The sequence below is a fragment of the Mesoplodon densirostris genome, chromosome 17 (assembly GCF_025265405.1).
Source record: "Mesoplodon densirostris isolate mMesDen1 chromosome 17, mMesDen1 primary haplotype, whole genome shotgun sequence".
NCBI lineage: Eukaryota > Metazoa > Chordata > Mammalia > Artiodactyla > Ziphiidae > Mesoplodon > Mesoplodon densirostris.
In genome coordinates, this window is record NC_082677.1 from 44,989,386 (window position 1) to 45,004,279 (window position 14,894).

The 14,894-nt window shown below is 34.3% G+C and overlaps 1 protein-coding gene across 1 annotated transcript in view; it reads right to left on the minus strand.

Annotated features, from left to right (window-relative positions):
- The window catches only part of DACH1 (dachshund family transcription factor 1), a 379,138-nt gene that overhangs the window by 13,700 nt on the left and 350,544 nt on the right, over positions 1–14,894 (minus strand). The gene's annotated exons all lie outside the window — the stretch shown is intronic.

Below are 14,894 nucleotides of genomic sequence, written 5' to 3' on the forward strand. Positions count from 1 at the left end.
TTGTAAATATTTTCATATTTCACACCAGGAAAATTAATCAGAGCAATAAATTTGCACAGTCCTGATAATATCTCTTAATTTTGCAAGTGGCTAAAAACTTCAGCACACTTGCCATTATGCTTATAATTTGATTCCACTGTTCTCCTGAATCATTTCTTTATTTTTCATTACAACACCTAACCACACAACACCTTTTCCAATTCCCTCTTTCTGGGGCAGAAATATTCTGGAAGTCGCCGCACTTCTCTGTCTCTGACTAATGTCAGGACAAGTTAAATTAATCTCCCTCACCTTTCCACATTTCTAGTTAATGAACCAAAAGGGAAGAAAGGTTGGGGAGGGGAGTGACGGACACAGGCCTTCTGTTAACTACACTGATCTCATACACACTCACTCATTCCTTAGCAGTTTCTCCTTCCACTCCCTCCTCTGTTAACTTACTGACAGGTGATCTGAGGCAGCAGGTACTAGAAGAAGAAACAGAGTTAGCAGCCTGCATAGGACTCATTGTGTTCTTTTTTTTTTTTTTTTTCTTTTTTAATCACTCTTGTCACCAGGGTTAAAGAAAGCCCGCAGTTCAGGGGTAGGGCTACTATGTGGCTAATATGATCAAGGTGATCTTGGACACCATTTACCTAGCTGTCATAAATTACTCTTCCAGACCAAGGCTGCTAGCGTTTTCTCATAATAGCTCTGCAAAGGCGCTTGTTAAACACCTATGTGCATGTGAAATTGTTTAAGAATAAAGAGCTATATTTTTTGATCAGCATCACGTTAGCTGTCACATGCTAAAGAAAATGTGGCTTAATAGATCATGGGGATAATAATTGCTTGTCTCTTGAAGAAAGGCATAGAACCAGACGACCACCTGAGTTTGCTTTCAGCATTAGAGTCTATGACTCCACAATTCTTAAAGGTTGTCCGAGCAAAAGGCATCAAATGTATGTATACACACATACACACACATTTGATTATAAGTTCCATAATTTCCATGACTATTTGACTTAACTTCAATACATTTATGCTTGACTACGTTTGGCTATTGTGTGAGTTAATCCATTAATCACTTATGATATATACGTTTATATATGTATTTACTTAATATTACCAATATCTACTTAAACAATGTACTAGAAACTGGAGAAGTGATGTTAAAAAATACAATTTGCAAGTCTTAAGAGCTCATCTAGACCCTAGTGACAGATTCCAATTGTAAAGTAGCTAATTCTTATAGTTAGTAACACATTTTGTCTTCCATCATTATTCTGTTCGCTACTCCAATTTTTTCCCAATGTAGGATTAAAATTGCTCCTTGTTTATGTGTAGGTATATGTGGGGTGTGTGTGTGAATGTCATTTTTTTTTCTGCAGTTGCTTCAGTGGAGTGCTCATCTTGGTCCTTACAGCTTCAGGTAAGTGTGAACAGACGATCATGTAGTATGGTATTATGTGGTTAGATTCATTTATTTATCATTTTATATGGTTGAGATACTGCATTAAGCCACTTTCACTCAATCAAATTTAGGGCACAATGACAGCTGTAAAGAAATGAAAAAAGAGTGAGTCTTAAGATCAATAAACATATTTGAAAAGAAGACAAATAAATTAGTCAAAGATCGAACAAAACAAAAATATTCCTTTGGGCTTCAAGACCCTACTGTCTGAGAAAAAGTTGTCATCTTGTGTCAATTAACATCATAGAAAGTCTCAGTCTTCCTACAAAGATAGTAAAATTGGGAACACAGTTATTCCTTTTGAAATAAAAATGACCTTTGATATCCTAAATGTTTTAAGAAGATTAAAGCAAAAGTTTGAGAAGCCAGACAACGTGGAAGAGTGTTTTGACAGCACATAACCTCCACTGACTTCAAACAATGAATGACGATGAAACACAAATTCACAAAACACCTATTGCAGCTTGATATATCTGTACATTTTTAAAAGTTTTATCTTTAAAAGGAAGTTAGCTTGTCAGATGCTATTCTCTTTGAATTATTATGGCATTTGACAATGTAATCTCTGTTTTTTGTTCTTTGATAGTATGCTTTTAAATAATTTTAAACTTATGGAGATATTGCAAGAATTAAGCAAAGAATCCTTATATACTTCTGTAGTGTATTGAATGGTAGCCCCCCGGCCCCCACTATAAGTCCATGCCCAATCCCTGGATCCCAGTAATTCTAGCTTATTTGGAAAGAGGGTTTTTACAGGTGTGATTAAGTTAAGGATCTTGAGATGAGATCATCCTGATGTAGGATAGGCCCTAAATCCAATGACAAGTGCCCTTATAAGAGAAAGGCAGAGGGAAGTTTGAGAGACAGAAGAGGGCCACAGAGAAGAGGAGGAGGCAAAGTGGAGATGGAGACAAAGATTGGAATTTTGGGGCTATAGTCAAGGAATGTTGACAACCACCAGAAGCTAGAAGAGGTAAAGAACAGATTCTCCTTTTTAGCCTCTTGGAGGGAGCTCATCATGCTGATACCTTGATTTTAGACCCCTGATCTCCAGAACTGTGAGAAAATAAATTTCTATTGTTTTATTGTGGTAATTTAAAATGAATTTATATTGTTTTATTGTGGTAATTTATTAAACCAGCCCTTGGGAACGAAGTTAACACCTTCCTCAAATCCAGCAATTGTTTACATTTTGCCATATTTGGTCTTTAATCATTTCTCTGTCTCTGTCCGTCTCTTGCTCTGTGCATGTGTATGTATGTCTGAACCATCTTCCCTCTTTAATCTTTAAGACTTCACTGCATATTTCATAAGTACAAGGGCATACTTTTTCATAATCACAGTATAAAATCAGAAAGAATAACATACATAGAATACTATTGTTCCACCAAGAGTCCATATTCCAATTCCATTACCTAAGATGTTTTACTATAAAGACAATTAATAAATAAGTATTTTAATTTACTTGACAAGTACTTGGGAAGTATTTTCTCTGAGCAGGTGGCAGGTATATAGTAGCCTACAGGATGGCCTCTGATGATTCCTCCCTGCTGTTATTCATATCCCGTACAGAACCTTTCCCTTAGTCTGAGTTAGACCTAACAAACAGAATAAAGCAAATGTGATGGGATGTCACCTCCAGGATTCAGTTGTAGAAAGTCTGTTTCCATCTCTCTCTCTCTCCCTTTCCTTATATTTCCTGCCATGGAGGAACCAGCTGTAATGTCATGAGACAGCCCTGCACAGGGACACAGGACAAGAGACATAGGGCTGCCAAAAACCACATGAGTCGGCTTGAAAGTAGATTCTCCTTGCCCAGTCAATCCTTTAGATGAGGCTGCAGCCCCGCTGATGGCATAACTGCAAACTCTTGAGACCTTAAACCAGAGGTATCCAGCTAAGTTGTACCCAGATTCTTGATTCACAGAAATCATGAGATTTTAAATGTATGATGGTTTAAACCACTAAGTTTGGGTGCAATTTGTTCCACAGCTATAGATAACTAAAACTGTGCATACAACTTTCTTAATACATTAGGATGTATAATGAAACTAATTCAGTGTTCAGTTAGTAACAGCTACTTTGGACATGGGACAACTTCTTCAGGCTTCAATTTCCTCAATTTTAAAAAACTAGCAGGTTGAATGAGACAAACTCTAGTATCACTCAAATCTAAAATTACACATTCTCTATTACTCCTTATAAGAAATCATAAAAATTAATTAAGTGGAAATTTCACTTATATTGATTGGTGGGTGATAATGCATCAATTTGGAGTCTGAATTTCAATATCTTAATTACAGATTCCAGAGAGTTATGGATATCTAGTTAACATCTGAAAAAGAATGAGTCACACAAACATGAAATTTCAGAGAAAGCTATTGATTATACTTAGGTTTACAAACTCTATTTTATAAGGAGTCAAATTATCTTGCTTCATTTTATCAAGTTAGACAATTTGATAAATTCTGATAAAATTTGAAAAATTTATAAGACAGTCACTAACAACACTAAGAACTGATGCAATGATGGGTACATCTTCCTAGGGATAAAGTAAGCACTTTTGAAAGCTGCATTAACTAGGATATAATCTTTTTAAGTACTCCACATCCATAGGGGTCAGTAGTTATGACAGTTCTCTAAAGAGTTTTTGTTATTCTTAAAGTCCTAAGAAAGAGTGGTTATTAACTTTAAAGTATTCTTGTATTTTAATTTAGTTCTAGGGAACTACAGTGATTTTCTAAAGGAAAACAGAACAGCACATATTATAAACTAACAAATGATTTCATCTTTTGACCAGAAAAAGCTACTGATTAACATCTTAATAATTATAACAAATATAATTATGACAATTATAACACATAATCAATTAACATCAATTAGAACATAAAGGACAATATAAAGAGAAAGTAAAATATAAAGAGAAAATATTTTAAAACTCCAAAATCAATAAAGTATGAAAAAATGATATTTCATTCTTCTCATCATTTCATCCCATGATTCTACTCATATTTTAAGTCACTTATCAATAAATGACTATCACTAAGATTGATGCCGCTGTAAAATAGGCTTTTTTCCATCCAATCTTATCACACATAACAATTTAGCAGGATATCCTAAGGAACAATGTTGTTTGAAAAAGTAATGAGCCTCTACTTTTAAAATGTTTTCTTTCCTGTTAACAAAATCTAACTCAGTTGTTATTTTCATAACTAATCCCTTTGGGTTTGAATTATATATTTGCTTTCAAGTTTGTGTGTGTGTGTGTGTGTGTGTGTGTGTGTGTATCTTTGTCTCTGATATCTTTTATTATATCATAAGGTCCAAGTAGAAAAATACTCACTTTTAGAAAACCATACATTCCAAGGGAATTCACATTTATTCATATTAACGTGAAGTAGATAGCAGCAGTATTAAAATGGAAAAATTTCCATATTTAATGTTTACAAGTGATCTGAAAGTTTGCATGAAACTGTTATATTTCTACACTGGTAAAGTAAAAAAAAATGTTGACAAAAATTCTGGAGAATATGGTACTGCCTATAGAGAAGTGAATAGTTATTTATAGAAACAAAAATTTTTCTTGGTCATTTTGATAAATTCCCATCACAATTGTATATAAAGTTAAGTTTACTGGTGTTTTTGGACACTCATCAGCCACATTGTTCAACTGGAGTAGAGGCATGAATAATTTAAAAAATTAAGTATTTGTGTTTAAAAAATTTTGAAACTTACATTCAAACATAAAACACAGTCATTTAAATTGAGCTCAGTCACACCTCAAGCATGGTTCGTTCCTACTCGAGGCACTCTGGATTTAATTTGACAATAGGAAGTAATAATTCTGATGCCACAATATAATATTAAATCAAAAACTGGTCACAAACTTTCATGTATCTATTCCAATTCTTGTAAAATATCCAGGAATATCACAAAATAAGTCCTATGTCATATTTTAAATTTTAAGCCCACTTTCCAAATTCTGGATTTAAAATTACTCCATTTTTTTTTACATAAAATCGTTACCATAATGTGATACAGTTACAGTAAAATGAGAAATAATCCAGGCTAGATTCAGAAGGTGTGAGTTTAAGTCCTGGTTCTATCAAGTATTAGGAAATAATTGAGCAAAGAATCCATCTGTTATGTTCTATGAGACTCATTTGGTCTATTTATTAAAACGATGACCACAGACTGAAAGGACTATAGTTCAAATCCAATTAGATTATGTATATGAAAGTGCTTTGTGAAATATAAAATACTAACAAATATAAAGTATTAATAATTAAGAAATAACTAAATTTATTAGAAATTTCCTATTGTAAACTTGACTTCAATGTGCCATGGAGGGAATCCTAATATTGTACCATGAGCCATAAGCGTGTGGTTTCTATATTATTTCTCTCTAATGAGCCTTGTGATGATGAAATATCATGTTGATAATAAAATTACTACTGTATAATATTACAGTTGCCATATATAAACTAAACCTGAGTTACTTCAGTGAACAGTTAAAATTGACTATGATAGAAATAACTTGAGAAAGGGCCAAAGAGGATGAACTAGTTTACTGATCTTTCTTCAGGTAGCAGGTCCTAAAGAAAATGGGTAAATTGACTTACACAAAAAGAAAATAGTACAGATTTTGGAGAAATAGACTGAAAAGCATAAAAACACTTAATTGCTTGGATATACTGGAAGCAGTATTAGAACTCTGGATTTCAAGTTTGGGTAAACAAACGAGAAGATTTAATACTCAAAGGAGATCATTGTAAGTGCATGTTTGGCAGGATGATGGAGGTGTGTTAAGAAATACACCAAGCTCACAGTTCTGCCTAATTTAAGGCATAAAGTATTTATTACACACATATGCAACTATCATGGGTTGTTTACTATTGAGAAACTGACAAAAGTTCGGGACCACTCCTTAAGGGAAGAAATAGAACATGTATTGCAGCTCCCTAACATATGGTAAGAACTGATTGATATCTGTTGAAAGAATATGTGAATGAGATGAGATGAGGCAGAAGCTGAAATGAAAAGGATATAGACTCTGCTTACTACACCCAGGAGAATAAAACTAAAAATACTTTCTACTGGGAAACCACTCTATTGCTTACAAGGCAATTTCATAGGCATTACCTTGGGTTAGGAGGAAGCTCTAGGAAGAAGATAAAAAAATACATGCAATTATAATCCCAATAAAGTTATGTGCCAAAGACTGATTCAAATGACACCCAGTGGTTATTTAGAAAAAGAAGAGATTATATTTAGCTGATGCAAGTTGACAGCAGAGTGAAGAAAAATAAAATTTTCATGGCAAGGTGCATTCGAAACGGGCATTGAATACTGGGAAATATTTAAACAGGGAAGGTGAAAGTGTTGTATGAGGAAACCACACAGGGATAACAGCTCAAGGAAAACAGGGATACTAAGTGTCCTAAAGAAACTTTGTATATTTAAGGGGAAAGTGCATATTTTTTACCATTATTCTCAAAAGAGAGTCAATTTCTGTCTATTCTGCATTTGTGTTTCAAAATCTATGTATGGAGGAAACACTAAATCAAGCTATACATTAATTTTAATTTCCAAACTTGGCCTTGATAGCAAAATTGTCCTTTGGCAATTGAGAAGATGAAACTAAAATACTCAGGTATCTGTGCATAGATTTTTTTTCCTCCCACAAACTGGAATTTCTTGGCAAAATACAATGGTGCCATACATTAAACACACACACACACACACACACACCGATTTAACTTTTAAACATTTTGGGTGGCTTTCACCCCTGCTTGTCTCTTAAAGTCTTAAGCTGTAAGTGATTATGAAGGAGCTGGAGCAGCTTATGCCGAAAAAACCCACTTAATTGACCTTTCTGTCTTTTCCATGACCCTGTAGGTTTAACTTCACTGCTGATACTGCAAGTGAATATGGGAAAGCATTTATTGAAAGCTGCATAACAGACACGGTTATATTTCCTAGGTTAATGTTTTGCATATCTGCACAGTAGGGCCATTAAGCGTTCTAAGAGCACAACGGAAACAATCATAACATTTGTTTTTAGATGACTGACTCAGGACGTGTACACCAGGCTTTATATAGAAACTGTTTTTGTTTTATTAAGGGACTGTTTGCCTGTTAGTGATAACATCATTAAAAATAAATGAAAGGGGGCTGGTAGAACGCTTCCCAAAAGCAGAAACCTAATTAAAGGTGATATGCCTGCTAGGAGGCTTTTTTCAGGACTCAGAAATAGAACAAGGTTAGTTCTTTCTCATTTTATAAGGCCGAAAGAAAACCTCACAGTAAAATATCACTTCTGATCTAACTTTCTATTTCTGTGTACTTTAATAATCTACTTTATAGCTTGTGCTTGCCCATAGAAACTGAACTAGTTTTGTTCCTACAGATAGCTTCTTCATCATGTCGTACCTCATGAAAAGAAAATCTGATGGTTCAGCTCAAACAAAAACTGCACTCTTCTTTTAAAGCAAATTGTGTAGATTGTAATATATGCAGTTGTAGTAGCTGAAATAATGCACACACAAACATTTCATAGCCTTAAAAGACCACTTTTGAGAGTCTGAGTTAATGGTGAAAAAACATTTCCAAATCATGGTTTATAATTTCAGAAAGAAAAAAAAGTAGACCCTTTCATTTTAAGGGGTGGAGTTACTCTAATTTCATGGATGGTGGAAAAAGCAGGAAACTGCATTGCCTTGATAACTCTGCCCTTATTGTGCTGTGACCTTGGCCAATTTACTTAAATTTTCATCTGCCAAAAATGAGTTTCTGAAATGTGCTTTGAGAATTTTCAGGGGGTGGGGAGAGAATTTGTCACATAAATCCAAGGCCTTTTCAAAATTAATATTCCTTGAGAAGTAAAGAGAAAATGATGAGAAACACTGGGCACCCTCATAGTGTGCCATGGCTTGATATTCTGTTCTCTCTTGTCACTTCTGCCCAGTTCTATTTCATTTATGAGTCTCCTAACCCATAATGAATCTTATTGCTAAGTGAATACAACAGAACAAAATTCCCAAATTATTCCCCTGAAATATTAAATAGTTCTGGCATTGTGGATTCCTTAAACCCTGATTTGCACATGGACTAAAATTACCATGAAGTTACGAAAGTGTGAGATATCTTTGGAAATGGTTTGGTACACATACTTCATTTTTCAGACAAAACAAGTTCAAAAGTGATTGATCCTAAAAACTATCACTTTATTTATTTATCAATAAAGACTTCCCCCCCCCCACAAAAAAGGATTTTATTTAGAGGACATACAGGGAAAAAAGAACATTTTGACTCCAAGGATATGCATACCCACAAACACATGTACACATATGACAGTTTGTGAAATGTGAAACCTGGCAGGATATTTAATAAATATTAAGCGATTTTAGGAATGATAATGATAATATGATTATGATTTAGGGGAAAGGGTCCCTATCTTTAAGAGATACACACTGGAAATAAATAAACATCAACTGATTAAATATGTTTGGGACTGGCTTCAGAACTCTCTGGGAGAAAGGAGGAGTTGGGTGGGAGAATTTATGAAGCAAGACTGGGCTTGAGGTTATCACTGTTAAAGCTGAATGATATATGTATAACTGATTCACTTTGTTATAAAGCAGAAACTAACACACCATATTAAAGCAATTATACTCCAATAAAGATGTAAAAACAAACGAAAAAAAAAAAACCCATAATCCAGACCAAAAAAAAAAAAAAAAAAAAGCTGAATGATGGGTAGGTATATGGGGGTTTCATTATCCTTTCCTAATTTCATGCACGTTTGAGATTTTCTATAATAAAAAGTTTTTAACATAAAAGTAATGTCAGTCAGGAAAGATTCTATTAACTCATTCTTCTTTCAAAAAGTCAGAGGTATTGGTATGATGACGATCATCATCAGTATCATCAAAATAAATAGCATATACTGAGTGCTTCCTATGCGTGCAAAGCACTGTTCTAAGCACTCTGCATGCATTCGCTCATTTAATCCTCACAATAGTTGTTAGATTGTTACTAGTGTTATCCTCATTTTACACTTGAGTAGATAGAGGTAAAAATGAGTTAATTAACTTGCCAAGATAACTGGGCTAGTAAGGAGAGGAGCCGGGTTTGAGCCCAAGTAGTCTTGCTCTAGAGCCTATGTTCATTAAACATCCAAGGAGTAAAATGCAAGATATTTATCAGAATTTTAAAAAGGTATTTGATATGTGTGTTCAGATATGTACAAGTAACATACACTCCAAAAAAGAAAATAATTCTACAGTTATTTTATCTCAGAGTAGAAAGAAAACTTAGAGATTTTCTATTTCACTCATTTTTAAGCAAGGTTGGACTTATTCCCTGGAAATCCACCTAATGGTCATCCTAGGCAGCCAAGATTCCCCCAAATTGACAATTTCCACTGTCACATTTATGATTATTCATTTTTGAAGCAAAGATATCTTAGAACTGAAATTCCAGATTCTCCATATATGGGAGCAGAGAACTCCAATCATGAGTATAACAGACCTTTAACACTAACCTTAACTTTAAGTAGCCCACCAAGGTAAATTTCTGTAAATTTCACTCCAAACCTTTTCCCAATGCCACCATACAAACAAGGTCTAGGGCTTCCCTGGTGGCGCAGTGGTTGAGAGTCCGCCTGCCGATGCAGGGGACGCGGGTTCGTGCCCCGGTCCAGGAAGATCCCACTTGTCGTTGAGCGGCTGGGCCCGTGAGCCATGGCCGCTGAGCCTGTGCGTCCAGAGCCTGTGCTCTGCAACAGGAGAGGCCACAACGGTGAGAAGCCTGCGTAACATGAAAAAACCCAAAAAACAAAAAAAAACAAGGTCTATACTCTCCTTGTGAGAAATATTTAACCATGAAAGTATCACTTTTAAATTGACACATGCATTTCATGAGGTAAAAAAAAAATCAAGGCATGCTTAAAAATTCTTCAAACAAACAAAAAAAACTATTGTCCAAGAGATTTACTTCAGAAGGAGCAGGTGCCATGCCTTACCCATTGATCAACTACAATCAGTCCTTGGCTATTGTCCCAAATTGTCTTCTGCACTTGTTCCAATTTAGCTTCTCCTGAATTTTGTCATCATGCGACCCTAGCCATGATACTGCCTCACTTTCCACCACAAGAACTTTATCTAGATTTCTAAATCATTCTTTCTCTATCAGACCCACCTTTCTCCTGACTCCATCAGTGTCACTCCGTCCTCGTTCCGGGAACTTCCATAGTTCTTGGTGAACACTCTGCTCTGATAAGATACCATGCACCAAGCTACTGGGACACTGCCCTAAGCTAGACATCAGCATGCTGATCTAGATAAATTAATTTCTGTTAATTTACTAAGCACAAGAACTCCTTCCATGCCACAGGTGTGTTCTAATAGGTCCCTTCACTCTCACCTCCCATGCTGAACCATTCTGAAACCCAGAGCATGGCACGTGAACGTACAAAGTCTCCTGAGATGATACTTACAAGCTCTATCTAGACCTTCAGTTTCACTGGCTTGAACCAATTCATTTTTCCCCTCCCATTCATAAAAACTAATTACTATCTTACCAAGATTATTTCAGATGATCAAATTCATTGACAATTATAATCAAACATACTTCTTTACAGGTTTGTTTCCTTAGGTGTGATTAACATGAAAAAAAGGAGAAAGAAGGAATTCTGTCCATCTTGTTTATCTGTGTAACCTCAATGCCTGGCATGTTATACATTTTCAGTATTGACTGGTTGACTATCTGATGCAATTTATTTCTGAAACTAGTTAATTTGTTAAGTCCTTTGTTCTTATATTAATAAAGATGCATTTCCACTGAGGTTACATTTTAAATTAGTTGGATCTGAACAAATGAAAAGGTATACAATAAAAAATGCTTTCAGTTTGGATTGTCTTTTGAGAAATGTGAACCTAGCATATAAAAATTATTTATATTTAAAGTTCCAAATTTTAAAATTCCAATTAAAAAAGTTAATATATTTGTAGCTACCCTGCACAGAAAAGGGACTAGTAAGCATGGGTAGAAAACAGTAAGATGTGATTCATGTACCTAAAAGTGCTGTTGGCTGCTTTGTACAATAGTAAATTCGTCATGACAGAGAGTGTCCATGCAAAGTTAAGAAGCATCTTGTCAGGAATATTATAGAAACTATTCCCTGGAAATTGATAGGACGTTAAACTAAGTGACCTTTATATCCCTTTTACCTATTGAGATTTTATGACTTCTTCTTTTAAAAGTAACTGCTTTCTAACATAGTCATATAAAAATGCAAAGGAGAGCACTAATTTTTAGGATTTAGGGAAATATAAAAAGTTAAGAGTGTATGTTTATGTCATTGTCAGCATTCTTCCCTTGCGAGAAGGGGATTCTTGAACAGCACAGCTGCTATTTTGCAACTCTCAGAGCATAAAAGCATAATGCAAATTCCTGGACCTTTACTATAGTAAGTTTGAAAAAATTGATTTCCAATTTATAACCACTTGTTCTTTGTAGCAGAGAAAAAAGATGACATTTTCAGAATTATAAAATTGTTGTTCCTAGCTTTTTAATGTGTTATATTTAAGAGAAAAACAGCTGTTGGCTCAAGAAAAGGTCAAAAGTTGGATATAGAAATGAGATGTCTTGCATGTTTTCCTTTATTACCTGTTTTTAATTTAATTGAAAAACCTGCTTGAAAAGTGAAAATTACTTTAAAAATTCAAATTGAAAAAACCATCAAGCAATGGTTTCCTATCAAAGTATTTCCTGTTATATTCTACTTTATATCCTATATGTCTAATTGCATGGATGCCTCAGATTCACTTTGAGGATTCTTTTTTTCAAATCATGAAGACTGTATGTATTCAAGTTAGAAGAATCTTAGCCAGAAAGAGAACATGTGTTATGGTAACTGAGGAAGGGTGGTGTGGCCGAGACCCACCTAGTGTGAGGAGAGTGGCTAGTGTAGACATCAGAGAAGTAAGAGGGCCAGAATTGCAAGAGCTCTGGACACGAGTTTATGGTCCATGGTGTTTGGGAGCAGATTGTCTGTGGCTGATCATCTTGCAGAAAAGGCACATTCTTTCTAATCACATACATCTCATGAGAATGTAGAACTATTTTATCCTACCATCCTACTATTCATTCCTCTGACATGTTTTGTTCAATTCAAATCAAGCTGGCATTATTGCTACCCTATATTTTCTTGTATATATATATATATATATATATATATATATATATGTATATATATATATATATATTTTTTTTTTTTTTTTTTTTTTTTTGTGGTACGCGGGCCTCTCACTGTTGTGGCCTCTCCCGTTGCGGAGCACAGGCTCCGGACGCGCAGGCTCAGCGGCCATGGCTCACGGGCCCAGGCGCTCCGTGGCACGTGGGATCTTCCCGGACCGGGGCACGAACCTGTGTCCCCTGCATCGGCAGGCGGACTCTCAACCACTGCGCCACCAGGGAAGCCCTCTTGTATATTTATTTATGGTTTCTCTCCTCTAATTAAAATGCAAGCTGCTTAAGAACAAAATTCCTCTCTGTATCGATGATACTGTGTCCCCTCTACCTTGAGCAGTGCCTTGCACTTACTAGACTCTCAATATATATGTGTATAGTAAATAAAAAAATGTTTCAAAATATTTCAAAATGAAATAAATTAATCTTTCAGGCTATTTTTGTGCATTTTGTTTTACTCAGAATTTTCAAATTTGGAGCATATATATTGGTTAAAGAATCCTCTTAACAGCACATTAAGAAAGATTTAGATAAATTCTATTACTATTGATAAAATAACCCTATAAGAGCTAATGTTTTTGAAGGAAATTCAAAGAAAAGTATATTATATGTATGTATATATGCATATAAATGACTATATATACATATGCACATAGCTATATAAGTACCCAGGTACACACAGGTATTCAGGTGTGTAGAACTCTTCTATTGATATATTTAGTTAGCCAATAACTATTCTATGTTTAAATTATTAATTTACTTTAAAAACTCTCACTAAAGGCTTTAGGCAATTAAGTAATAAGTTTATTTGACATAATAAATTATCCTTCATTACTTATTCTTCTTTCCTCTATAGTAAGATTTCACAAGAATAAGGAATCCAGTTAGAAACTGGAAGTTTTACAGCTATTGTCTATGTTACTAACACTTTCTGTCCCATATACTTTAAGATTAACATATGTAGCATATGTATTGAAATTATAAGTAGCATATGTATTGAAACACAGTTTCATAAATGACAATACTGATGGAAAATTTGGGAACAATTAAAATCTTCAGCCTTAAAAGTGCTTCACATTTGAACAAGCAAACCAAACGTGCAGGTTTTACTCCTACACTCTTGATAAACATGAAAAAATGCTCACTGTCCTTTAATGTCATTTTATATTAGAAAAATTATCATATATCTACTATCATAACTATCTTTATATTTGAAGAACTATCATGATAAAGATAAGTTCAAATGTTATATTTATATGAATTTTCAAAACTCACACGTAACTCTTAAGATTCTGATATATCCCCTACCTACCTTGGCCCAGGTTAGCAGTTACAGGAAGAACTTATATTCTTCCTTTTGGTTGGGAATCATCAAATATAATGTCCTCATTGTTTCTCTTATGATGTATTCTAAAAATCTATTCCCTAACTTTTAGTGTATAGCACACAAATTCTCCACAGAGATTTGAATACAGTGTCTAGGATAACAACAGCTTCAAAAAATCATGATACTCTAAAGGGAGATATTTCCTTCACAAACAAAATTATTTTCACAACAGCTAAATTTCATCAGAGAGTTTTTGGGAAACCAAAGTAACCCTGAAATATGAATATATTTTATTTTGCCAAATGGTTCAGTTGACAAATCAGCCCAATTAGAAGTTAGTCTTTCTAGAAATATTTATGGATGAATAACAAATTCAATATAATACAGTATATGCACTCTAACAAAGCTGAGAAGAGAGGAATATTGCAGCAAGTAAGGACATTTAGTTCATTCTTGGACTTCCTGGAAGAGGAGAAATCCAGTTCAGAATGAAGGATAATCAGGATACAAGCCTTAAGGCATGGCTGAAATCTTAGTATATGAGGAGGAGAAATAATTATTTTTTCTTTTTGAAATAATTGTTTTTAAAAGATAATTTATTGTCTCAAAATTTATATCAAGGCTTTAGAATCTCTCTCTACTTTAGATTTGGTCCTTCAAGTGTTAATATATTTTCCTCTATCATCTATTAATTATTAACAATTAAACATCAAAAAAAAAAACCTTTATCTATATATTTACTGAAATCTCTTCATCTTATTCCCACATTTCCCTGACAGTCAAAGAAATGAGGTTAAATTGAAAGAATGTTTTCCTGGAGAGCCCATGCCAGTCCTAGTGATTACCATCCTGTTTTCTAAG